Source organism: Halichoeres trimaculatus, unplaced genomic scaffold, assembly GCF_033239565.1.
Source record: "Halichoeres trimaculatus isolate MK-OKI-2021-1 unplaced genomic scaffold, fHalTri1.1 fHalTri1_scaffold_7, whole genome shotgun sequence".
Lineage (NCBI taxonomy): Eukaryota > Metazoa > Chordata > Actinopteri > Labriformes > Labridae > Halichoeres > Halichoeres trimaculatus.
The window spans coordinates 37,189,575-37,214,125 of NW_027437185.1; the positions used below are offsets into that span (position 1 = coordinate 37,189,575).

Here is a 24,551-nt window from a genome sequence, read left to right on the forward strand (position 1 = left end):
TGCAAACAAAAAAAAACTGAAGTTGAGGAAATAATAGTTGTACAAGTAGGGATAAAATCTTAAAACTGGTTGTCTTACCTTCACTGAGGTGATCCAAACAATCCAGTAACATGTGTTTGCTCTTCTTCTTCTTCTTTGTTATTTAACTGTGGTTATCAAACAAGCTCATGGGTGCACTACTGCCACCAACTGGCCTGGAGTGACAGGAAACACAAGTTCTTGCAGAAAACTTCCAAACAAAAGAGTTCAAAGACTTAAATACACAAATTTAATTTGATTTAATAAAACAAAAAGGTGTATTTATGAAGAATACAAATAGGAAAAACAATTCACACACAAAAATACATCTTTTGGTTTGCCCCACCCAGCACAGGAAGTGAGCTTTCCTCATCCCTGGTTTCAGAATAAAAGCCCCTCTCAAACAGCAGCTCAACTTTTGCCTGAGTGACTCGACAGAGATGTGGAAAAACATGAGGAAACTTGTCCTTTATGATGAACCCAGACAGAAAATGTGGATCTAAACTCTCAAGTTGAGATGTTAAGTGCAGTATCACAGTGTTTGCCATGAGAAAAAAAGCTCGATCAGGTGAGTAGCAGTTTGGTGGTTTGAGTAGGCCTCACATTCAGCCTCACTAGACAACCCAACTCTTCTTTTCTGCTTTTTTCTGACTGTTGCTTTGAATATCACAGGGATTAATGGAGCTAGAAGGAGCAGATGCAGAGAGGTGTGGAGATAAGAAGCTGACTTAGCAAGGTAAGCTACTTGAAGGTTTTCTGAAACTGGGGTTTGAAGCTGCTGAGCTGGTTTGAGGCCTGGGTGCAGGCCGTGGTGGTCGCTCGTGGTTTGAAGGAACAGAAGAGGCTGATTTCTTCACCTGTACTTTATCTGGATGATATATTGTCCCACAACTGCTTTCCATCGTAGCTTTTTAAGTCCTGTGCTCATGGTGGGTTAAGATGAGATCAGACTCATCTTGTCTTCATGTTGGATTTCTGTTAATGAAATTTTATCAACAGTGTATATGTTTCTGGAAAGTGTCTTGAGATAATGTTTATGAATTGGCACTATACAAATAAAGACTGATTGATTGATTGCCTGGTCAACAATATTGTTGACAATATTATTTTGAGACCAAATTAACCACTAATACATAAAATATATTTTTTGATAGTGCATTTATAGTGCAATAACCCTTTCAATATGAAAAAAAAAAAAAATTCTCAGGACTTTTTTTACTATTGTAATTGGAATATCAATAATTTTCAAAAATCCAAAAAAATATATATATATAAAAAAAAGAAAATATACAATAGGCTCTGAGTCAAAAATTGCACTTAAATAAAAAAAAACTTATATAAAATGCAGAATTTCTTTTATGATTTAGCAAACTACTCTGTGTGAAATCCAAAATTTGTGCTCCTTTTTTATATTAAAAAAATCAAAATGAAAAAAAATAATAACAACAAAAAAATTGTGCCATCCACTCTCTTTTTTATATAAAAAAATAAGAAAAAAATTGAATAATAATAAAAAAGCATGCCATTCTCTCTCCTTCTTATATATAAAAAAATAGAATAAAAATGAAGATAATTTAAAAAAAATCATCCCATTCTCTCTCTTTTTTATAACCAAAATTAGAAAAAAATTATCATAATTATAAAAAAAAATCATGCCATTTTTTCCTTTTCATATAATTTTTTTTGAATAAAATAATAATAATAATAATTTTAAAAAATCATGCCATTCTCGCTCTTTTTTTACAACAAAAATTAGAAAAAATTTATCATAATTATAAAAAAAATCATGCCATTCTCTTCTTTTTATATACATTTTTTTTCGAATAAAATGATAATAATTATTATAAAAAAATCATGGCATTCTCTCTCTTTTTTATAAAAAATAAAATAAAATAAAAATATTTTTAAAAACTATTAAAAAATTGTGCTGTTCTTAAAACTTTTGGCCACAACAGTACATGACAAAAAGTTTGCTGCCATATTTAATTTTTAAACCTTTTGTCAGATGTTCCTATAATGAAGTAGAATTATAAGCATACCATATGTGTGTTAACTTTTATTGAAGAATCCATGCAGTTTAAGCAAAGACTTAATATTTACAGAAGTGATCCTTCTTTTTTAAGACTTCTGCAGTTTGTCTCAGCATGCTGGATACCAGTTTCTGGGTAAAATCTTAACTGATGAAGACTTATTCTTCTCTAGTCTTGTCTGGAGTTGATCACAGATTCTGGGTTGTTGTTAGTCCACCTTCTCTCTGAGAACTGACCACAGCTTCTCGATGGCTTGGTTCACTTGGTTTTCTCTGGCGCCCAGAAGCCTGGCCTGGTGGGGTGCAGTAGTTTTTTGTTTTAAGGTCATTTTTCATGGTAAGGAGTGAATTAGCAGTTATTTGCAGTTGATCTGATCACTTTCACACTTTAGCGTTGATACAAACTTAGAACTTAGGCAGCAAACTTTGTGAAAACTTCTCAAAACTTTTGGCCACGACTGTAAATTCTGACTCATCATGCCCAGGCCTAACCTTTACCTGTTTCTGTTTTTACATTTTTGTTTCTTTTCTGCCAAAGTAGCTCAACAGTCTGCTCTTTCTAATCCCTTCAGCTAGCATAGCATGATGAGTATCTCCATCCTCCCTGACTTTACCTCTGCTCTCTGCAGCTCCGTATGGATTCAAACTCCGTATCGTCGCCTGTCACTTTAATGCACTTTGCTGTGGCCTTTGTGCCGACGAATGAGGAATTATTCATTTATTCTTTTAGCTTAAAACAAATGGCAGAGTTGGTAATTGGAGATTTATGGTTTTACAGCAAGAGCTAAGAAAGAGGAAATGAAATATGAAGAATATGAATGAACAAAATCCTGTTTGCTTTCTTTCACTCAGCTTGTATTTATTCAGAGAGGCTTTGCTGAGTTTGCATTCTGACTTTTAGAAACACTCGGCTTCACATTCAGAGCGTCAGAGAGCCTCGGCTTTACGACGCTGACGCATGGAGCTGCTGATTCACGTTTACAGTTTCAGCTCTCGGCTGAGGAGGAGTTAGTTTATCTTTAAATCTGCATTTAGGATGTTAGAGAAGTCACAGTTTCAGCGCTAACACTGTCAGAATGATTTCAGGTAATATGATACAAGTTTGGATAAAAAGGCACCAGGAGGAACATTTTCAGTCCTCTGTCTGAAGAAATGTGTTTTTTCTTTTTGCTCTTAATTTAATATGCAAGCTTTATGGTTTCTGCTGATACACAAAATCTGTTTCCGATGGAGTCCTGAGACTGCAGCTTTGGTGTCATACAAAGAACAAGACAGCAAAAAACTATAGGCAATCCAAATAAAAAAAAAAAATCAGTCTGAACAGGATTAGCCTTTAGCAGTAAAACATAAAGCACACACAGGTTACATTATTTTCTGTATCTGTAATCTAAACTTTGACAACAGTTCACTTATCTTCCAGCATGTTTTAAAAACATCCATTGCAAAAAACTGAAATCTTATCAAGTCTTTTTTTTAAATTTCGTTTAGAGTAAAAATTGTCTTATTATACTTGATATGAGCCACATTCACCTGACTAGTCAAGAAAAATGTCTTATTTCAAGTTATTGAGACAAAAATGAGGTCTGAAATGTTTATAATGAGTAAAATTCATATATATATATATATATATATATATATATATATATATATATATATATATATATATATATATATATACTAGGGCCAAAATACATCAATGATCTTCTGATCCCGTATGAACCACCAAGACCACTAAGGTCTTCTGGATCAGGTCTGCTTTCAGTCCCCAGAATCAGAACCAAACATGGAGAGGCAGCATTCAGCTTCTATGCTCCAAATATCTGGAACAAGCTGCCAGAAAATATCAGGTCTGCTGAAACTCTGAGCTCATTTAAATCCAGATTGAAGACTCACCTTTTTACAGCTGCCTTTATTAGAGCATTTTAACAAATCATTTTTATATCATTTTAATATCTTCTCTTTAATTTTGCACTGCAAATTTTATCTTAAAATCTGTTTTTATCTTAAAATCTGTTTTTCAAATCTGTTTTAAAATCTCTTTTAAAATCTATTTTAATCTTTTGTTTAATTTTTGTTGTTTTGTTTTGTTTTATTGTATCCTTTTAATTAATCTCCTTTTCAATTGAATTTTAATTGTTTTCTATAATTTGTTCTGCCTGTAAAGCACTTTGAACTGCCTTGCTGAAATGTGCTACAGACCTACCCTTGCCTTGCCTATATATATATATATTATCTGCCAATGGAACAAGATAAATTTTGCTGAAAATTTGCATACTGTCTTGAAGGTCCCATATTGTGCAAAAAATCCCTTTATTAAGTCTTTTGGTAAAATTTGTGGGTCTTTGTCTTTCCTCCCAGCCCACAAAATGTGATATTTAATGACAAACCTGTTCTTAGTAGAGCTTGTTAATGTAAAATCCTGACCTAAAACCAGCTGTTTGGATTTTGGGGATTTGCCGACGTCAGCGATTCCTTCTTTAGACCAATCAGGAGCAAGTCTGACCTGATTGGTCCACCGAAGCAGATACCCCCGAACTCGCTCCCCGCCCACTCCTCTCCCCGCTGCAGCAGGGAGGAGAATGCCAAAGTTGAAGAGCCATCACTGCTCTGTTTTTGGCTATAAACAGCCACATAGCTCCATGCTCAAGCTTCCATCTCAGAAGAAGACAGACTAAGTGTCTAGAGTTCATTTATCAGGAAATGTTCCAGCTACACTCAGTAAAACTGAGCATGTGTGTGCTAGTCACTTCACGGCCGACTGCTTTTCCAACTTTGGACAGTCCAACAGAGGGCTAGCCAATAGACTGGTCCTGAATCCAGGCGCATTACCAACCATCCTCCAACAAACCTGGGACCCTGGAAATGTGAGTATTTTAAATGCTGTGTGCTGTGGAGCAGATGGAAGAGCTTTTCCTCAGTGTCCCCCCTGTCTCTGTGTTAGCTTCAGGATGCTAACTTTAGCTGCAGTTAGCCTGTGGATAGTTTGTTATACCTCTGTAAGACATCCGTCTATCACCTCAGGAACATTGCAAAAATCCGTCCAACACTCACCCTGGCAGATTCAGAGAAGCTTGTTCACGCCTTCATCTCCTCCAGGCTGGACTACTGCAACGCGCTCCTCATCGGGATCCCTGGCAGGAGCATCCAGAAGCTCCAGTACATCCAGAACAGCGCTGCCAGGCTCACACACATCACCCCCATCCTGAAATCCCTTCACTGGCTCCTGGTTGCATACAGAATTCATTTCAAGGTCTCCCTTCTCACCCACCAGTGCATTTATGGACATGCCCCCCTTTACCTGCAGGAACTCCTCTCCCCCCAGACCTCCTCACGTACCCTTCGCTCTGCTGCCACCAACACCCTCAAGGTCCCCAGAACTGAGCTCCACACCATGGGCGATCAGGCTTTTCCCTCTGCAGCTCCCTGACCACCTGAGGGCCCCACAGTCTTCAGAAGATTTCAAAGGAAATCTTAAAACTCATCTTTTTAAAAAAGCTTCTAGCTAGTTGGCAGTACTGTGTTCTCCATTTTAACTCCTAGAATCTATTTTTAGAAAGGATTTTTCAGGTGTCTTAATTGTTTTTATATAGTTTTTAAATTGTTTTAATTTGTGTCTTACTCTGTAACACTTTGAGGTTGCGTAAATGTAAAGTGCAATATAAATAAAATGCATTATTATTATTATTGTTGTTGTTTTAGCCTGTAATGTTACGGTAAACGAGCTTCTCTGTTTTCTAAACATTGTGCACTCGGAGCTCGTGGCGCCGCTCTCAGTGACGTCATCTTCTTCCATATTTTAGCTGCGCAGAGCAAAATGTACAGACTGGTGTAGGGTGGACCTGTCCTGTAGACTGGCCTTTTGTCACTGAGACCCCTTTTGAGTCAGTGTCCGACCAGTTTCTGAGACCAGGATCAGATTGGTGCATCCACAGAAAGATAAACCACTGCACTGTTTTTCTGCTATGCAGCAAAGATTTCGAAGACCATGTCCACACGTACCTGGGTATCTGGAAAACCTCATGTGTTACTAAACGTTCAGTCCTGTCATCCACACCAAACTGCAGTTTTATGTCACTAAAACAAAAGCTGTGTCCCAATTCAGGGGCTGCAGCCTACGGAGGCTGGATTTGTAGACCGATTACGTCACAGCGGTGCGTCGGAGGCTGTCCCAATACGGAGGCTCCTTCAAATGCGGCCGACGAATCCGTCCTCCGTTTCAGGTGCCGCGAAGGACGGGTTCGGTGAATCCTTCATAGCCTCACATATCCCAAGATTCATTGCGCATGAACACCGAACATGCTGGACATGGCCGAACTCCAAAAGGAGTTCCTGTTTTATCCAGATAAGAAGGATTTCTGGCAACAACTATGTGATTGTGTTTCTAAAGCGTGAAAGAATATTTTGTTTTTCTGTGTGAAAATGTGTTTGGGCTCTTTTCAAGTGATATACTGACGAAAAATAGTTCTTTAGAAATCTTCTCATTATTATATAAAAATTTGTTCATAAAAGTAAACTCTCTTGGAGAAAAAAACGTACTTGGTGTTTTTTTTAATTTATTTTTACAGGGAATTCAAAAAAGACATTAAATCATTTCAGCAGCTTTTATTTTATACTTTTTTATTTATCATCCTCCCAGCACTTGATCGAATGTTGAAAATGTACGTTGTTGCCTTACTCTCATGTAAATGGTGGTTCTATACTCTATCAGTAGGGATAATAATAACAATAATAACAACAACAACAATAATAATAATAATAATAACAATAACAATAATAATAATAATAATAATAATAATAATAATAATAATAATAATAATAATAATGATGATGAAAATAATAATAACAATAATATTAATAATAATAATAATAATAATAATAATAATAATAATAAACAATAATGATGATAATAATAATAATAACAATAATAATGATGATGATGATAATAATAATAATAATAATAATAATAATAATAATAATAATAATAATAATAATAATAATTAATAATAATAATAATAATAATAAAGTAATAAAAAGATAGTGAAAATCATCCTGTTTAAATGTGAGGTTTTGGTTTACATGTGTTTAAAATTAATGTAAGCCTGACAGGTGAGGGCGGCGCTGTGTGATGTCTAGGGTGACAAACGGGAAATGCTTCGTAGACCAGACCGTCTCAGTTCAGCTCAGCCTTTGTGGTCTACACAGGCTACAAAGGCCGGGTCCTCCAAACGCTACAGCCTACGTAGGCTGCAGCCCCTGAATTGGGACACAGCTAATGTTTTCTGAAAACTTAAGTTTCATGGAGACAGGAAAACAGAGTTTTTTCATTTCTTCATTCTGATTGGCTGGCACAGGTTTCACGTCTGAAAACACTGCCACCTACAGGTTCGGCATGATTCAAGCTGCACTCATCCAAACCGGAGGATTTGCTCGGCTAGGTGCGGTTGAGCATATTTTTAAAAAAGAATGAAGGGAGGGTGTTCATTTTTCAAAATACCGGCTACTTGAAAACACTTAGACCAGGGAGAAGCCGCAATGCATCATGGTATGTCAGTCTATTTTTAGAGAGGATGACGTAGCGTGCAGCTGTAGATTATCATCATAGTCCACTACGGTACAACAGTTGCTCGGATGAGTTTTTAACAACAACGAAAGTTTAAAGTGTGCTTTTTCAAGACTTGAGTTTGATTTCCGTCTTTTGCTTTTTGTCGGAGGTAACTGCAACAATCTAAGAAACAAAAAGAGAAGGATGAGGAATTCCCCCAGCATTGCTCTCCTCATAGACGTCATAAAGAAGGATTAATCCAGGGTGAACAGGATCCCTGTGATCTGGACTTGACTCTACATCTGTTTCTCTCTGTAAACCATGTTTGTGCTCATATGTTTGTATCTCTGACATGATTTCAGGAACGTCCCTTCCTGAGAATCAGCGTCCGTCCTTCAGATAAATGGAGCGTTTGATAATTAAGCTTTTCATTTCTGACAGCTAAAACAAAGCTACTGAAGCCTGAAACCTAAGAATGATGGCACTTAGTGAGAAACTACCGTCCACAGCCCATTACCCGGCGTCAGTCACACAGCAGATTGCACGATTAGGGAAAGTCATAAGTCAAATGTGTAATTCAGCGCGTCTTCCTCTGGCCCCTATCTGCTCCCCGGCTCAGAGATGAGAGAGTGTGAGGATGCTGGCTGCTCGCCTGATGAGGGCACTTCCTCCACAACTGCTCCTCTTCCTCTTATCTGGTTCCTCAGATTAGACAATCTGCGCTGAAAGCAAGTTTAAAGAGAGGAGAGTGTCACAGGAAACAATCCCAGGAGACTAAAGATAAATCCTTAACCTTCCTTCAATTACAAGAGAGTTTACAGGTTGTTACTGTTTAGTTAAACTGCTAAGCTTTAGCTTGATGCTAACATACATTGGAAATTGCATTATATGCTAGTGGTTAGCATTAATGGATAAAACTTTTTTTCTGCAGAATATTAACTTTCATCACTAAACACACAAACAAATGTACAAAACTTCTTCAAGAGATTCATTTTCAATCCATTCAACACGTTATATCTCTCCTTTCGATACTAGGTGCTGCCCGCTCTCTCTCCTTTGTCCGTTTCTTGTAATTTCTTTGTCTCTTTTTCGTCATTTTTGTATTTGGAGTGGACGATTACTCTGTACGGCTCATTTGTTGGTCATGGACACCAAACTTTTTGTGTCTTCAGTGATATTTTTACTACTTTTTCTCCTGTGTTTGTCTGGAGATCCTACATGTAGCCATGGCTGCATTGTTTACATGTGAAATCAGCTATTAGCACTCTGTAGCATGTCAATGCTAACTGGTGCTAGGCCAGATGTTTACCACAAGGTGAGGAGAAGGAGGTGAGGACGACGTGCTGGTTCTCAGGTGTGAGCTAAGAAGTGACGACATGGACCTGTCCTTCCATCCATCGTTATTGGGAACGTAAGATCTATCTCCAATAAGATGGACGAGCTAGCTGTGCTAACCCAGCAACAGAGGGAATACCAGAGGGCAGAGTAGCATCATGCTATTCACAGACATGGCTAACAGAGCTAACACCAGACACCAACTCCACATGTGAAGAGCTTCACCTGCTGTGAGCAGACAGGATCCAGGAGACAGAGACTGAACAGACTGCTGAAGAAGCTCAGTCCTGGACCCTGTGGAGGTGGAGGCTGGCTGACTGGACAATGATGGACAAGCTGTCAGCATCTATTTTCTTATGGAGCTTTTTACACTTTCTATACACTTTATCACCTTTGTTTTCTTAAATGCTGCTGTGACTATTGTATTCTATTCTACACTGCAAAAAAATAAAATTTGTGTTATTATACTCAATATGAGCCACTTCCACCTTGAAAGTCAATAAAAATGTTTTTTTTCAAGTTATTTCAAGACAAATGGATAATGGAGTGCGGCAGGGGGCGCTGTTGTCCCCAGTCTTATTCAACCTGTATATGGATGAGCTGCCCCAGCGGCTGAATAACTGTAGAACTGAATGTGTGATTGGTAACACTCTGATCAACCATTTTATGTACGCTGACGACCTGGCCATTATCTCCCCGAGCAGCGCTGGCTTTCAGGAGCTGCTAAACGTCTGCTCTGATTATGGTTTCAAATTTGATGTCCGTTATAATGCTAAAAAGAGTGTGGTTCTCATCTGCAGATGTAAAGGAGACAAAGACCTTTGCTATCCAGACTTCTATTTGTCTGGAAAAAAGCTGAGTGTCTGTGGAAAAACAAAGTACTTAGGTCACCTATCACAGACCGGCTGTGTGATGATGATGATATTGTTCGCCAGTGCCGTATACTGTATGCTCAGGCCAATACTTTGGTCCGCAAATTCCTGTGCTGGGATAATGTAAAAATTAATCTGTTCAGGACATTTTGCACACCGTTGTATGCAGCTCCACTGTGGTGTTAATATAAAAAGAGCTCTTTGCAAAAACTCAAAGTAGCCTATAACGATGCCTTTAGGATTCTGTTAAAAAAGCCGCGATCCATCAGTGCCAGCCTGCTGTTCTGTCGAGCTCATGTAAACTCATTCAGTGCTCTTATGAGACACCTAATGTACAGATTTATGTGTCGACTCAATGACTGTGAAAACTCTTTGGTCCAGACTTTGGTCAATCCCACTATCAGTGCTGTACGTAAACAGTCAGCTCTGTGGAAGCACTGGTACAGCTGTCTTTTATAATATTCTTGTTGTGTCTGTCTTTTTTCTCTTTTTTCTTTTAATTCACTTCGAGTCTTTCAATAAAGATGATGATGATGATGTTGATGATGACAAAATGAGGTCTGAATTGCTGTAACAAGTTAAAAAAAATCTGCCAATGAAAAAAATAATATGTGCTCTAACTTAAAATAAGTCAAAAACACTTGATTGGATTTCAGTTTTTTCAAGTGTAACACGACAAAATGATACGTATTAACCCTGATGGACGCAGCAGTGGGTCAGTCTGATTGTTTCAGAAGAAAAACATGAACTGATCCTTTAATCTTTGATCTAAGCTTTTACAGCAGTTGGCTGATCTTCCAGCGTGTTTTAAAAACATCCACTGCAAAAAAACTGAAATCTTACTGAATGCTTTTGTCTTATTTTTTCAAAAAGTTGTCTTTTCAGACTTGATATGAGCCACATTCACCTGACCAGTCCAGAAAAATGATTAAAATCAGGTCTGAATTGCTGTAACAAGTAAAAAAAAATCTGCCAATAGACCAAAAGAAACTTGGCCGAAAATTTGCGTAAAACTTGAAAATTGTCTTGATACAAGCGACTTTGCTCATTTGTGTCTTTGAATAACTTAAAACAAGACATTTTGTAGACTGATCAGGTGAATGTGGCTCAGGTTGAGTCTTGAAAGACATTTTCTACTGAATGAGACAAAAACACTTGATAAGATTCATGTTTTTGCAGTGTACCTTCGCAGTATGTGTGTGTGGTGTTCCTTTTGTGAAGCTGTGAAAACATGTTTCTAAAAAACGCAGCTGTCTCAGGAAAAGGCAGAAACCTTTGTCCTTATCGTGAAAGATAAAAAGGTTTCATCAGTTTGATCATCTGGACTCTTAATGGCCATTAACCTGATCCCCCTCAGCATCCGTGGCGCTGAGGGCGCTGCAGCTCCAGCTCAGAGATCAGAGATAAACGCTGAATGAACCAACCTGTGCCGGCTCAACTCAAAGTAAAGACATGGTGGTGGTATTTGTGTTCCTGCGAACACTCTCCGCTTTGTCTGCGGGATTATTACGCGCCAACTTCAAGGCTTCGGAGCCCCTCATGTCAGCTCCTGGGCGATGGTGGCTGTGGGCGTTCTCACACGCTGTGAAGGAGACATCCTGTGAAAGCTGCAGATCTGTATCCAGGCTCTGGAAAAGTAACAAACTGCAGCGGGTCAAACTTATTTCCCCGTTGATCTGGTGGGGTTGTTATGGACTGCCACTCCTGTGTTCGAGTCACTCTGATGAGATTCCTGGATTAATGTCTGACCCCCGCAGGCTGGGAGGCCGTACGGCGAGCTGGAACGGCGTACTTTTCTGTCTAATTGTTCTTCTATGATATGTTGTTATTTCACCGAGGAACCATGGCTAAGACAATTTCCTGTCACCTGCAGAGAGACAGACATTAAATTTTTGCTTATTCTATTTCTAATTATTCCTACATGGAACATTTGGAATCAGACTGCCACGTAATGCACTTTCTTCATTACTAAAGTTTTGCACCAAGGTAAATTTTCGCTGCAGTAGTGCTTTAACTAGGCAATATTTTTCTCAACAATCACACCCAGGTGGGTGTCCTGCCTGGTCGGCCTTATCATGTGATCACATGACATGTCAGCCTGGATCACAGAGTGGGCCTACAGCAGAGACGGGCCCCTTCCTTCCTAATTGAAACAGTGTAGACCCCCGTCGCCCAAATGTAATTATAGCCCCATGTATGGGCACAGGAGGAAACAGCAAGATACAAATTGAAATTTAAGAGTGAAATTCAAACTGTCTCCTGCAGAGTGGAAGTGCTCATAGTGCCCCTCGTAGACCCGGTCTGTGAAACCAGGAAGAGTCCCGTTGTTTGAGGGATGAGACGGCTCGTTACGGGTTGAGATATCTGGAGTGACCCTAACAGCAAAGATTAGAGGATTTAACAAATTATAACAAAAGTTTGAGTCAGAAGAAAGGACGGAAATGGAGGAAAGAGCGATGAGGAGCTGACAGCCATGTCGTATTTGTCTAAACATGAGTCATATTCACCCAAGAAGTCCGGAGAAATGTCTTATTTTAACACATTAAAGCTTAAAATGAGGTCTGAACGGCTTGTGAGGAGTTAAAATAATCTACAAATGGGGTAAGAAAAAATGTGATTGTGTAGTTTCCTGTTTTAACCCATTGTCTGTATTTATTGCCATTTCTTTCAATATTTACAACACATTGAGGCTGCATTTTTGTTTCTAGTATCTTAAAACAGATTTTTTTTTCTGAACTTTTCAGGTGAATGTGGCTCATAATAAATCAAATGTAAAACAGTTTATCACCTCTCTGCTGTATGGGCACTTCAGTACAACATTGTTGGCTAACCTCAGCTAGCTTTAGCTAAACTCAGCTGCCTCAGTTGTAGTTTGTTTAGTATTATTATGCTCATTCAGATGTTTTTGTATTTAAGATCCATTTTCTTTTAAATATTTGACTGTGTTGGAAATTCCTTTGTACGTCATTTAGTACAACAAACTATGTGTGTTTTTGTCTGGTTTTTATTCTTTTGCAAACATTTTTTTTTTTTTTGAAAAACTGCATTTTTGAGATATAATCAATTTTGCAAATGTATGACATTCATATTTTTTTTCTTTAAAGATATGAATAAATAAAAAAGAAAGTAAAAAAAAGTAAAAATTAAAATTTAAATGATGACAAAAAAAATAAAAAATGTGCAAAATTCCAAATCTTATGAAACTTTTAAAAATTGCAAAAAAAGAAATGAAAAAATTGCTTGATTTTCAAAAAATGCAGTTTTTTTTTTCAAACTTGTTTTAAAAATTGAATTTGAACACAATGTGCCAAAATAAAAAAAAAAACTTGCAACAATTAATTTTTAATTAGCTTTTTTTTTCTTAATTTGAAAAAAAAACAAAAATAAAAAAAAATCAGAAAATTTTCAAAAATCAGAAAAATTTGAAAGCTTTATTGCAAAAAATAATTCATTATTCCAACAATGTTTTTGTAAAGCTAAAAGGAGCCACTGCAAAGAAATCAAAGAGCCGCATGAGGCTCTATAGCTGCAGGTTGAAGACCCTTGGTCTCCACCTTCTGTTATTGTTTTGATAACGAGAGCCCTGTGACAGTCGTTACCTCCGTGCCTTTCTATTTTAGCTCTCATCGTCTTGGTAACTCTTTTCTGTGCCGTACCATAAGTCTCCATAAAGGTGAGTTTTAGTAGTTCCCAGGTAATGAGCGCTCAGTCAGCACAGGAACATGATGTTAGCACAGACTCCACATCAACACACCTCTCCCCCGGCGCCCTGCTGTTGTGACTCCCCCTCACGTTCAGGAGCTGTCAGCAGGTCGAGCGCCGAGTGCAGATGACAGGTGGAAGAGCAGAGCGCCTGCACTGGAATGAAAATGACTCTGCCCCTCGCAGCCGGCGACGAAACGTTTCAAGAGGCAGGAGATGCTGTCCAGATGCCTCTGCTCGGCGTTCACGCCATGAGTCAGAGTGTCGATCACTGTGACGGCGCGAGCGAGGGGGAAGGGACGGCGTGTTTTCTTTCTCTCCCAGCTCTGATCTTCAAGCTTCTGCTTTGGCAAGACAATGGCAGATGGGAATGCATCGACGTTAGCGGGGGCCCTCTGCGTGCACAGACTCGCCGCGCAGAGTTCAAGGGTGTCACGCTCCTTCTCTGACTCTGCTGCCGTCTGACGTCTGTGCTCAGTTTCCATCATCGAGCCTCTTCAGGAGGCCTTCAGGGCATCGAAAACATGTCCCTACATATTCTTTAATGTGTTTTCCTTGTCATCTTCAGGGCTTAGTCTGATAAAACATCTTTTATTTCACTCAAAGAGCCACCGATCATCCAGATCCAGCGCTTTTTTATCCAAACACAGCTTCGAGAGGGGCCAGTTGCTGTTGTGAGGCGAAAACCCCCAAAACACCTGCTTCATCATTAACACAAGAAGCAGCAACAGGCTCATTTTAAGCTCTGACATAAATTAACTTGTGTCCTTCTTAATAAAAGCAGCAGATCTGGTTTCTGAAGGACAGCGATCCGTGGGGACTAATGCGTTTTCCTCCTGCTGAAGGCCGTGCTGCGTGCCGTCGACGGAGACGTTTCACGCGGGCCGCTTCGCCCGCTCTTAATCCAGATATTTCAATCTTGACACTTTTATGGGTGGACAGTCAAAGTTGCAGTGCAGTGGAACAAAACAACCCCCTCCGTTACAGTAGCCGGGAATGTGGCTGCAGATGTGGAGGATCACGTTTCAGATGAGCGCTGATACACCAGGAGGAAAACAAGCCTCTGCAGCCGCTCTGAGACGGTATGCTGCACACTTTCCACAGATTTTCACGACATGTGAAGAAACCTCCTCGATAAAAAGTGGATTTCTGAGCGGGTCGACACGGCGAGACAGCTGAAATCTTGAAATAGCTGTCACGTCTGTTGTGGCTGCGTGTTTTCATCCACCTATGGCGCCCTCACCGCTAAAATCTGAGTCACCACAAGTGGATTGACCTCCCTTTGTAACCCGAGACGGAGTTGCACTTTGGAATTCACAAACTTTCATCTCTGCAGTCAAAACCTTTCATCGCAAATGGCTCGGCGTCTTGATCTGCCGTCAGTTATCTGCCGAGAAAAGTAAACAGCGCAGACACTCAGAGAAATGCAGAGTAACAGAGACACTGAGAAAGATTTTAATTACGGGACGCTCAGCGAGGCTTAATGTGTTTAAAGGCTTCACAGATCCAGACCCTGGCTAGACGGAGGGGTTCAGATCAGTTGGAAAGAAGCAAAAACAGGAAAATAAACACCTGATCCAAAACTGAACTCAAGGTTTTCTAAAAATCAATTCAAATCTCAAATGCAGAGTGAGAAGAGCTTTAGTTTATCATTTCAAATCCACACATTAAAGCATCAAACTTTGGTCTTCTTTATTTTCAAAAAACACGTGAAGGAAGCAGCTTCTTTTCAAACCCTAAACAACTTTTTTTCATAGTTTAGTTTGTTTATTTATCAACTCTTTTACATAAAGAACACCAATTATACAGATGGTAAACGACTCACAGGTTCATGAGGAATCAGGGAGTGGATGGAAAACATCAACAAGTGGAGGATCTGTTTTAACCAGACTGCAGTGCCACCTTCTGGCCTGGAGTCTCACGCACACTGTCGTAAAGATGTGACTTTTAACCAGGTTTGCTTTCTAACAAATTTTCTTTCTTCAACAAGCTAACTTTGTAAGTTTGTACCGTAGTTTAGTAGCTCGCTATATGAAGCGCTAGCAGCCCAGTGCTAGGACCAAGGGGCAACATCCAGTCAGGAAAAATGAAGCCTATGCTGAAGTGCTAAAAGTTGCTGTTTGTAGAGCATCCACATGAGTCTGGCTTCAGAAAGACTGGAAGTCACGTCCACACCCAGAAATAAAAACATATTTACAGCATGGTTCAAAAAACAGCTTGGGTCTGAAACGCTGATTTCTCTATCAGCACACACTGGACAGTGAGTGATTTTTTTCTAACTCTGTGGTTTAGGAGTTGGATTGTTTGATTGTCCAATCAGAGGCACCGCTCAGGTCACGTGACTGCCAGGCCAACAAGCTAGCTTTGTCAGTTTGTACCGAAGTTTAGCAGCTGCTATATTTCTCTCTCCTCACAGCCCGGTGCTCTGAGACGTGTCTGTAACGTGTAACGTTAGTGAATCCTGGTTCTGTCCTACCAGAGCTCATCTACCAACTCCAACCTCACCAAGCAGAGCTAACGTAACCTGGCTCTTCATTTTATTGATAGACTCTCAAGTTTGAACAGACCACTGCAGAATAACTGCTGACTGTGGGTTGGAGGCAACATTAGCACAAACACATTAGCCCTTTTAGCCTTTAGCTTGTGTTTTGGCTTTTAACTCATGTTTTACCCCATGCCTGTAGCTTTTTTTTTTTTTTTTTTTTTGCCTTTACCTCATGTTTTAGTCTTTAGCTTATGTTTGAGTCTTGACCCCATGTTTTATCCTTAAGCTTGTTATGTAGCCTTTAGCTTCTCTGTTTTAGACCATGTTTTAGTCTGTAGCTTGTTTTATAGCTTTTCACCCATGTTTTATCCACAAGCTAATTTTTTATCCTTAAGCTTGTTTTTAAACCTTTAGCTTGTTTTATAGCCTTAAGCTCATGATTTATCCTTAAGCTCATTTTTTTAATCCTTTAGCTTATTTTTTAACCTCTAGCTTGTTTTGTATCCTTTAGCTTGTTTTTTAACCTTTAGCTTGTTTTTTAACCTTAAGCTTGTTTTTTAGTGTTTAGCTCATGTTTTAGTCTTGACTACATGTTTTAGCCTTAGCTGATGTTTTATTTTTCAGCTTGTGAATTAGCCTTTAGCTCCTGTGTTTTAGCTCATGTTTAAGTCTGTAGCTTGTTATGTAGCCTTAAGCTTTCGTTTTAGCCTAAAGCTCATGTTTTACCCTTGTAGCTCATTTTAAGACTAAAGCTTGTTTTTTAAGTTTAAGCTCATGTTTGAGTCTTGACCCCATGATTTATCCTTTAGCTCTTGTGTTTTAGACCATGTTTAGGTCTGTAGCTCGTTACGTAGCCTTAAGCTTTTGTTTCAGTCTTTAGCTCATGTTTTAGCTTTGACCCCATAATATATGCTTTAGCTTGTAATTTAGCTTTTAGCTCCTGTGTTTAAAACCATGTTTTGAGCCTTAATCTCATTTTTTTTAGCCTTTAGCTTTGTTTTTTTAGTGTTTAGCTTATGTTATGGTCCTGACTACATGTATTGGCCTTTAACTCATGTTTTATCCTTAGCTTGTGAATTTTTGAGCGCCAAATATGGGACGACTTCGTATTTTACGCGTAGGGTGGCAACCCTAGGTGGAGTCAACATTAGCACAAACAGGTTAGCCCTTTTAGCCTTTAGCTTGTGCTCTATCTCTCTCCTGTTTATCTTTCTTCTGCTCTTCTGTCCTTTTTCTGTCTGACAGTAGCATCTTGAAATAACCTGTAACCAGTAGTATTGGCGCTGATAATCTCATTTCCACTTGCTGTAAAAGCTTTTCTTTCTTTCTTTCTTTCTTTCTTTCTTTCTTTCTTTCTTTCTTTCTTTCTTTCTTTCTTTCTTTTTTCTTTCTTTCTTTCTTTCTTTCTTTCTTTCTTTTTTCTTTCTTTCTTTTTTCTTTCTTTCTTTCTTTCTTTCTTTCTTTCTTCTTTCTTTCTTTCTTCTTTCTTTTTTCTTTCTTTCTTTCTTTCTTTTTTCTTTCTTTCTTTCTTCTTTCTTTCTTTCTTTCTTTCTTTCTTACTTTTTTCTTTCTTTTTTTCTTTCTTTCTTCTTTCTTTCTTTCTTTCTTTCTTTCTTTCTTTCTTTCTTTCTTTCTTTCTTTTTTCTTTCTTTCTTTCTTTCTTTTTTCTTTCTTTCTTTCTTCTTTCTTTCTTTCTTTCTTTCTTTCTTTCTTACTTTTTTCTTTCTTTTTTTCTTTCTTTCTTCTTTCTTTCTTTCTTTCTTTCTTTCTTTCTTTCTTTCTTTCTTTCTTACTTTTTTCTTTCTTTTTTTCTTTCTTTCTTTTTTCTTTCTTTCTTTCTTTCTTCTTGTTTTCTATAGTTGTCTATTTTTTGTTTTAAATCAATGTTTTCTTGTTCTACCTAATGGGCAATATAACTGCTCTGCTCAAAGTCACATGTTGTATTTAATTGGCTTTTGTGATGACATGCTAAAGTATTTAACTCATAACTAATTGGTCTCATTATTAGTTTTTTAATTGAGTGATCATTGTTCATTATTACGCAAGTTTTACAACTCTGTCAAAATGATGAAGAGGTAAAATATCAAGCCCAGCGTCAACCAAACAACATTTTCAGCTCCAAATGAGAAAATAAACCTCCAAGTTTGAATTTTTTGACACCATCTTTTATTTGTTTGATTTTAAAACTGGAAGTCGAGTGGGAGGGTGGATTGAGTTTGCAGGTCTTTGCAGGACAAAGATTTTGATTGGTTAGTCACCTCTCAGTCATATACCAACAACCCATATATCAGGGACACATCGAGGCATCTGAACGTATTTTAGTCATTTTATAACTGTCAAACATCGACTCCCATGAGCTCCAGTCAGCGAGCAGCGTGGATTTTAACAACACGTGATTAAGGAGGAACTGATAACAGCGTCTTCTCTCCTTTTCTTCTTCTAATGTTTGGGTCTGAGAAGCTCTTACATAAAGTCCAATCACATGCACGTGTTTACGCACAAACAAACTCGTCCTCATTTGATTTTAACCGTGAGCAAAGCGAGTTTGGAGCGCTGCGTCCACCCGGCGCTCTGCCCTCACACTCCTTCTCTTCCCTCTTCCTGTAAAAGAGCAATCATTTCTTCATTAGCCTTTTATTTGTTTCTAACTGTTCACTTCAGGGCTAACACACACAGTTTATTTGGGTACTCTTAATTACAAAAGGGAGATTGTGTGCCCTCCTCGCCAAAATGAATGTCTCTCTCCGGCTCCCAGAGGGCAGCGGCGGCTTTGAGTCCGACTGGATCTGATTGCATTTTCCAGGATTGATGAAGTTATCGGAGCACTGACCAGACTGACTCGGACCTTATCTGGCTTGTACTGGGCTGTGAAGTCTTTAACCTGTGTCCCTCACCCTTAAGGTGAGCAGGATTAAGAGGAGGGAAGCCTTTATTTCCGATTTGTTCCTTTCTGCGATTTTTTTCCGGTGGAAGGAGAAGCCTGAGGGCCGCGCGCTCAGTCGCCATAAATTACATCTCAGTGCTGTTTCTCTCTCCAGATAGCCGTTCAGGAGGTATAGCTACCTTCAGGATCTTTTCATTTTTCTCACCGTTATTAAACACGGCCGTGGAGTCGGCGCCCCTCAGCTGGCTCAGGATGACAGCAGAGGAAGAAATATGGCCGACGGTTTGGAGTTTACTGTCGCCTTCAACATCAGATCTGAGACCAAAACACTTCTGCAGACACTCACACAGTGAATTTACAGAGAAATATCCACACAGTTAGGTTCATATGTGACGTATTTGATGGTTTAAAACAGGAAATGTGGAGAAAAGGAAACCTGATGTTGTCACTGTGACACTGAATATGTTCATGTTGGTTTTGGTTTTAATTATTTAGTTTATAAAACACAGGATTTAAAGCTCGTGTGAGGAGCTGTTTGGTGACCAAACGGACTGAAAACATCAGCATAGATACTGAGCGTTTCCATGGTAACACAATTTCTTTTTCTGCATCTTTTTTTCATTTTCGGGTGAAAACTTGTTGTGTGAACGGGGCCTTGATCAGAGACATTGGCAGGAGCAAGAACAGAGTGATAGTAGGGGGTGGGAAAGGTGCCACAGGTTGGACACCAACCCAGACCACCTACTTGAGGGCTTTCCTCATGGGGGATGCAGACCAAGACTCCTTGGCTAAACCAGCACCCAAACAAATTTCCATTTTCACAGGTAGAAACTTTTACTTCACATTCTAAACAAATAATTTAATTAGCTGACATTATGAAAAAGCTGTGACCAAATACACATTTTTGGGGATTGAGAGATAGTTTAAATTGCAAATATTTTTTAGAATTACTTATTTACTTCCAAAACATGTCCAGCTAGAGCAACATACTTATAAACATCTAATAGTTACTTTGTTATTAAATCTTCAAAACCCATCAGAGAGCCTACGCTCCCATTTTACAAGTGCTTTTTAAAGTATCTTAACTCCTCAATCATTTGGGCGAGAAAGAAAAGTGAAACTGCTCTTTAAAAATGAAAAGACAAGATTTATGGCGATATCTGGGGTATTAGGATACTGCATAGGAATCCAACTGCAGGGGCGTCCCAATCAGTTAATGCAAGCCAGTCTTTTTGTCGTAACTCACTAACTATTTGGGAAAAAAATTTGTGTATGTGTGTGTATGAATGGATTTGACTACCAATGTGCTAGATTAATATACATGCTTGATATGTACCAACACATTGGCACCAACCAAAAATCAATAGTTGAGCTAATTAATCAATATATCAAATAATAATAATTTTTATTCTTTCAAAAATAATAATTTTTGTAAATGTTTTTTCTTTCGAATGAATTTTTAAAATTTCAAAATAATTCAAAATTTTTTGCAAATTTTTGTATTTTTTCAGTTTAAAAAAAAAACAAAATTTGCACATTTTTTAGCATTTTCAAAAGTTGTGGAATTTTGGCAAAATATTATATTCAATTTTTTTTTTACTAATTTTTAAAATTTCACAACTATTCAACATTTTGGCAAATATTTTGATTTTTTTTTGCATTTTTTTTTAAAAATTCAAAATTTTGCAAATTTTTAACCTTTTCAAATTAATATCAAAATTTTTGCTAGCTATTGAGATTTCTTTTTTATTTTTCAAATTTTTGAAATTTCAAAATTATTGGAAATTTTGGCAAAAATTTTAATTTTTTTTTATTTTTGCATTTTTTGGAAAAAAAAATCAAATTTCTGAGAATTATTTTATGTTTTTACAAATTTTTGAAATTTTAAAATTATGAGAAATTTTGGCAAATTTCTGATTATTTTTTTTTTCAGTATTGGGGAAAAAAATTGCAAATTTTGAACATTTTCCAAATTTCCAATCTTTGTGTTGATTTTTGATTTCCTTTAAAAAAAAATTATACAAATTTTTAAAAGAAAATATGAAGAAATCACATGTACAATTTTATAATTAAAAAAAAAACCCTTCTCATTTAGATAACTACTCTCTAGATGTTAACTTTGTATAGAGTTTTATAGACTCTAATGTCTTTATAATGGCGATAAAGTAGTTGTTGTGACTTTAGAATGACTTTAATCCAGGTGAGCTGAGGCTAAACAGCTCTTAGGAAAGTAAAGGTTGCAGACCCCTGCCCAGAACATACCAGTGCCCTGTCCTGTAGTCCTGAAGAGAAACAGCTTTATACACACACAGTGGAGCATGCACAGAGTACAAACACCTACAGGGAGTCTCTGTCCAGAAAGATTCTTGATGCCGGTCCAAACTCTTGGAGGGTGAGGCTAAAAGGCCTTAAATCTCATCCACAATTGATTACGGGCATCGAACTCAGCGCACATTAATTCAGTTTACGGCCATTAAAAGAAGAAGAATGCTTGGGCTTGCAAATGGCAAACTACGACTGTCAACAGCATGATGTATGGTAGCTTATTATATTCCCCTCATTATGATTAATAACATAGGAAGGAATCCTCCATTCTTGTCGAGATGGAAAATGTAATTAGCTGCCTTGGCTGGCGTTGCAGCCAGGCCTCCTCTTGGCTGCTCGCTACTTCCCTGAGATGAAACGCCCAGTTTACAGCAGGATGCTCGGTGTGTGGGGCACAGAAAGCTGCAGCTGGTTGCACATCACGCAGAAAACCAACATGTTTTTCTCTAAAGACGTCTTCAACTTTTAGAGGCAGTGACACCTGCAAACAGCAAAACATGACCTCAAAATCCTTTGTCATGCTAATCACACGTATGATTTTGTTTGTATGCGTCACTGTGAGCCTCATGTTAATCACTCAGAGTAATATAAACACTCTGCACGTGTCAGCTCCTCCTCCGAGGACGGTGCCTTCAGGAGAGGAGGTGATTTTAGTGGTGGAGGTGAGTAATGGCGCAGAGCAGAGGGAGGGCATTCTCATCACTTCTGCCACTGCACCTGCACTCAGCACCTATGAGACTGATCGAGCTAAACATCAATTAATGCTGTGATATCCTCTCAGAGACCCTGCTCGCGCTCACCTGGACTCAGAGCAGCAGATTACAGTAATGACTGCGATCAAGCAAGAGACGCTCATAAGGACGAAGCTGCTTGACAAATGTGCTCTGCTCTGTGTGCATGCAGGGTTTACAAAAGACAAGAGTTCATCTCTCTTCTGCTGCACAGGACTCAACAGATTTATCACATGTTTTTATTTTCAGGTTTGCATTTTCATGATATTGAGCCAAAGCTTTAGTTTGAAGATCGTAGCTGCAGCTGATGGCAGCAAATTACTCATCGTACCGACTAAATTACCTCCAAACTAAACCAGTTTGAAGCAGAACTGTCTGATTTCAACGGGAATAATCAGATTACAGAGCAGAGCTGCTGAATCCAAATGGTTTAAGTGGATGATTACAGCTTGAAGCAGGTATTCATTACCACATCACAGATTGAAAGTCACAACACCGATCATTTTCCTGATCCAGCACACTCTGTGGAAAGTAATGCCGGTGGCCAAAGACCTGGGTGGATTATGTAAATCAGACCAGTGACGTATGGAGAAAAAAAAGTAATCGCAATACACTACCAGACCAGTAGAGGGCAGTAAGAAAATGACATGCATGAAGGATGGTGCTTTGTGGTTTGTTGACACTTGGAAAAAGATGAGCTGTTGCAGATTGAAGCAAGAAGACAGAGATCGACTCTTGTTTGGACTTAAAAAAATATATAAAAGTCTCCACTGATTGAGGACTCTAACAGGATGCATCCTTCTCAAACGACTTTTGATTATCATTCAATATTTTGATGATAAGAATAAACTCATTGAGGGTGATCTGCCTTTGAGAAATGGTCCATTTGCAGGACTCAGCTCGGGGAAGTTCCTGGACATCTGGACAATAATTTTTCAGAGGTTAAGTTAGAAAAAATGTAAAATAAATAAATAAATGAATAAAATAGACGTCTTCTTGCTTGGCTCTAAGTGAGGTCTCCACAAAAACTGCTCCCCCTGGTGGCTGGCTGCAGTATAGTTCAAAAACTGTCTCCCCAGTCATCAGTGTTGCCAACTTAGCGATTTTGTCGCTATTTTTAGCAACTTTCTGGACCCCTCCAGCGAGAAAATGAGAGAAAAGCGACTAGCAACAAATCTAGCGACTTTTTTTGGTGGTCGGAGGCTTCTCTCTGTCGCTCCCTTCTCTCTGTGCGCCATGCATTGTGTGTCTGGCTGCCTGCCTGCACGGCCAGCTGTACGCTACACTACGGGCACGAGGACCGCTCAGTTGACAGATAGAAATTACATTGATATGCTCGCTGTTAGCACAATGATAAAACTTTGGGTTTTTTTCCCAGCAAAATTTCAACTTTGATCCCTGAACACACAAACCAATGTTCATAACTTCCTCACAAGAGATTCATTTCCAGTTTGTTCAGCGTGCTATATCTCTGCTACAGCTCACAGCAGAGGTTTGGAGACGGCTGAAAGAGCTGACATCACGTCTCAGAAAGGATGCCTATGTACGATCACACGTAATCTCCTTTGGTGTGTAGAAAATCAGGACACAAATAAAAACATTAACATAACTACGGGAACAGGAAGTTTACATGCCAACAGACTTTTCATACTCGCTTGTGCATAATAGAATAGAACAGAATAGAATAGAACTTTATTGTCGTTGTAACAAGTAAAACGAATCTGAAGTCACAGCAGCAATCAAGAAAACCAAAGTCAGAAAGTGTATAGAAAGTGTAAAAAGCTCCATAAGAAAATAGATGCTGACAGCTTGTCCATCATTGTCCAGTCAGCCAGCCTCCACCTCCACAGGGTCCAGGACTGAGCTTCTTCAGCAGTCTGTTCAGTCTCTGTCTCCTGGATCCTGTCTGCTCACAGCAGGTGAAGCTCTTCCAGTGTGGCCTTGGTGTCTGCTGTTAGCTCTGTTAGCCATGTCTGTGAATAGCATGATGCTACTCTGCCCTCTGGTATTTCCTCTGTTGCTGGGTTAGCACAGCTAGCTCGTCCATCTTATTGGAGATAGATCTTACGTTCCCAATAACGATGGATGGAAGGACAGGTCCATGTCGTCACCTTCTCCTCACCTTGTGGGAAACATCCGGCCTAGCACCAGTGAGCATTGACATGCTACAGGCTGCTAACAGCTGAGTTCACATGTAAACAATGCAGCCATGGTTACATGTAGGATCTCCAGACAAACACAGGAGAAAAAATAGTAAAAATATCACTGAAGACACAAAAAGTTTGGTGTCAACGACCAACAAATGAGCCAAACAAAGTAATGATCCACTCCAAATACGAAGATTACAAAGAGAGAGCTGCTGCAAAAGCCACAGAGGAAATGCAAAAACTGATTCAAACCTAAAAACACACACCTGATTTGAGCGACAATAACAACCTGAGGTGTGAACGTGACTGAAGTTGACACTTTGTCGTCTCTGCCTTTTTTGGCTGCTCTCCTCCTCCTCCTCCTCCATTAGAAATATCAGCGAGCATCCAGTCTGACCTCACCTCCTTTTGGAGTGGAGGAAGAAAAAAAGCAGCAACAGTGATCGACTGAGTGCAACTTGAGACGGCAGGCCCTCATCCA

At 38.8% G+C, this 24,551-nt stretch overlaps 1 long non-coding RNA gene across 1 annotated transcript in view; it reads left to right on the forward strand.

Annotated features, from left to right (window-relative positions):
- Positions 1-434: 434 nt before the first annotated feature.
- The window catches only part of LOC141793502 (uncharacterized), a 41,194-nt gene continuing 17,077 nt past the window's right edge, over positions 435-24,551 (forward strand). The window contains exons 1-2 of the long non-coding RNA XR_012598412.1: positions 435-586; positions 691-754. This is a non-coding gene — a long non-coding RNA (uncharacterized LOC141793502). The remainder of the gene's footprint in view (positions 587-690; positions 755-24,551) is intronic.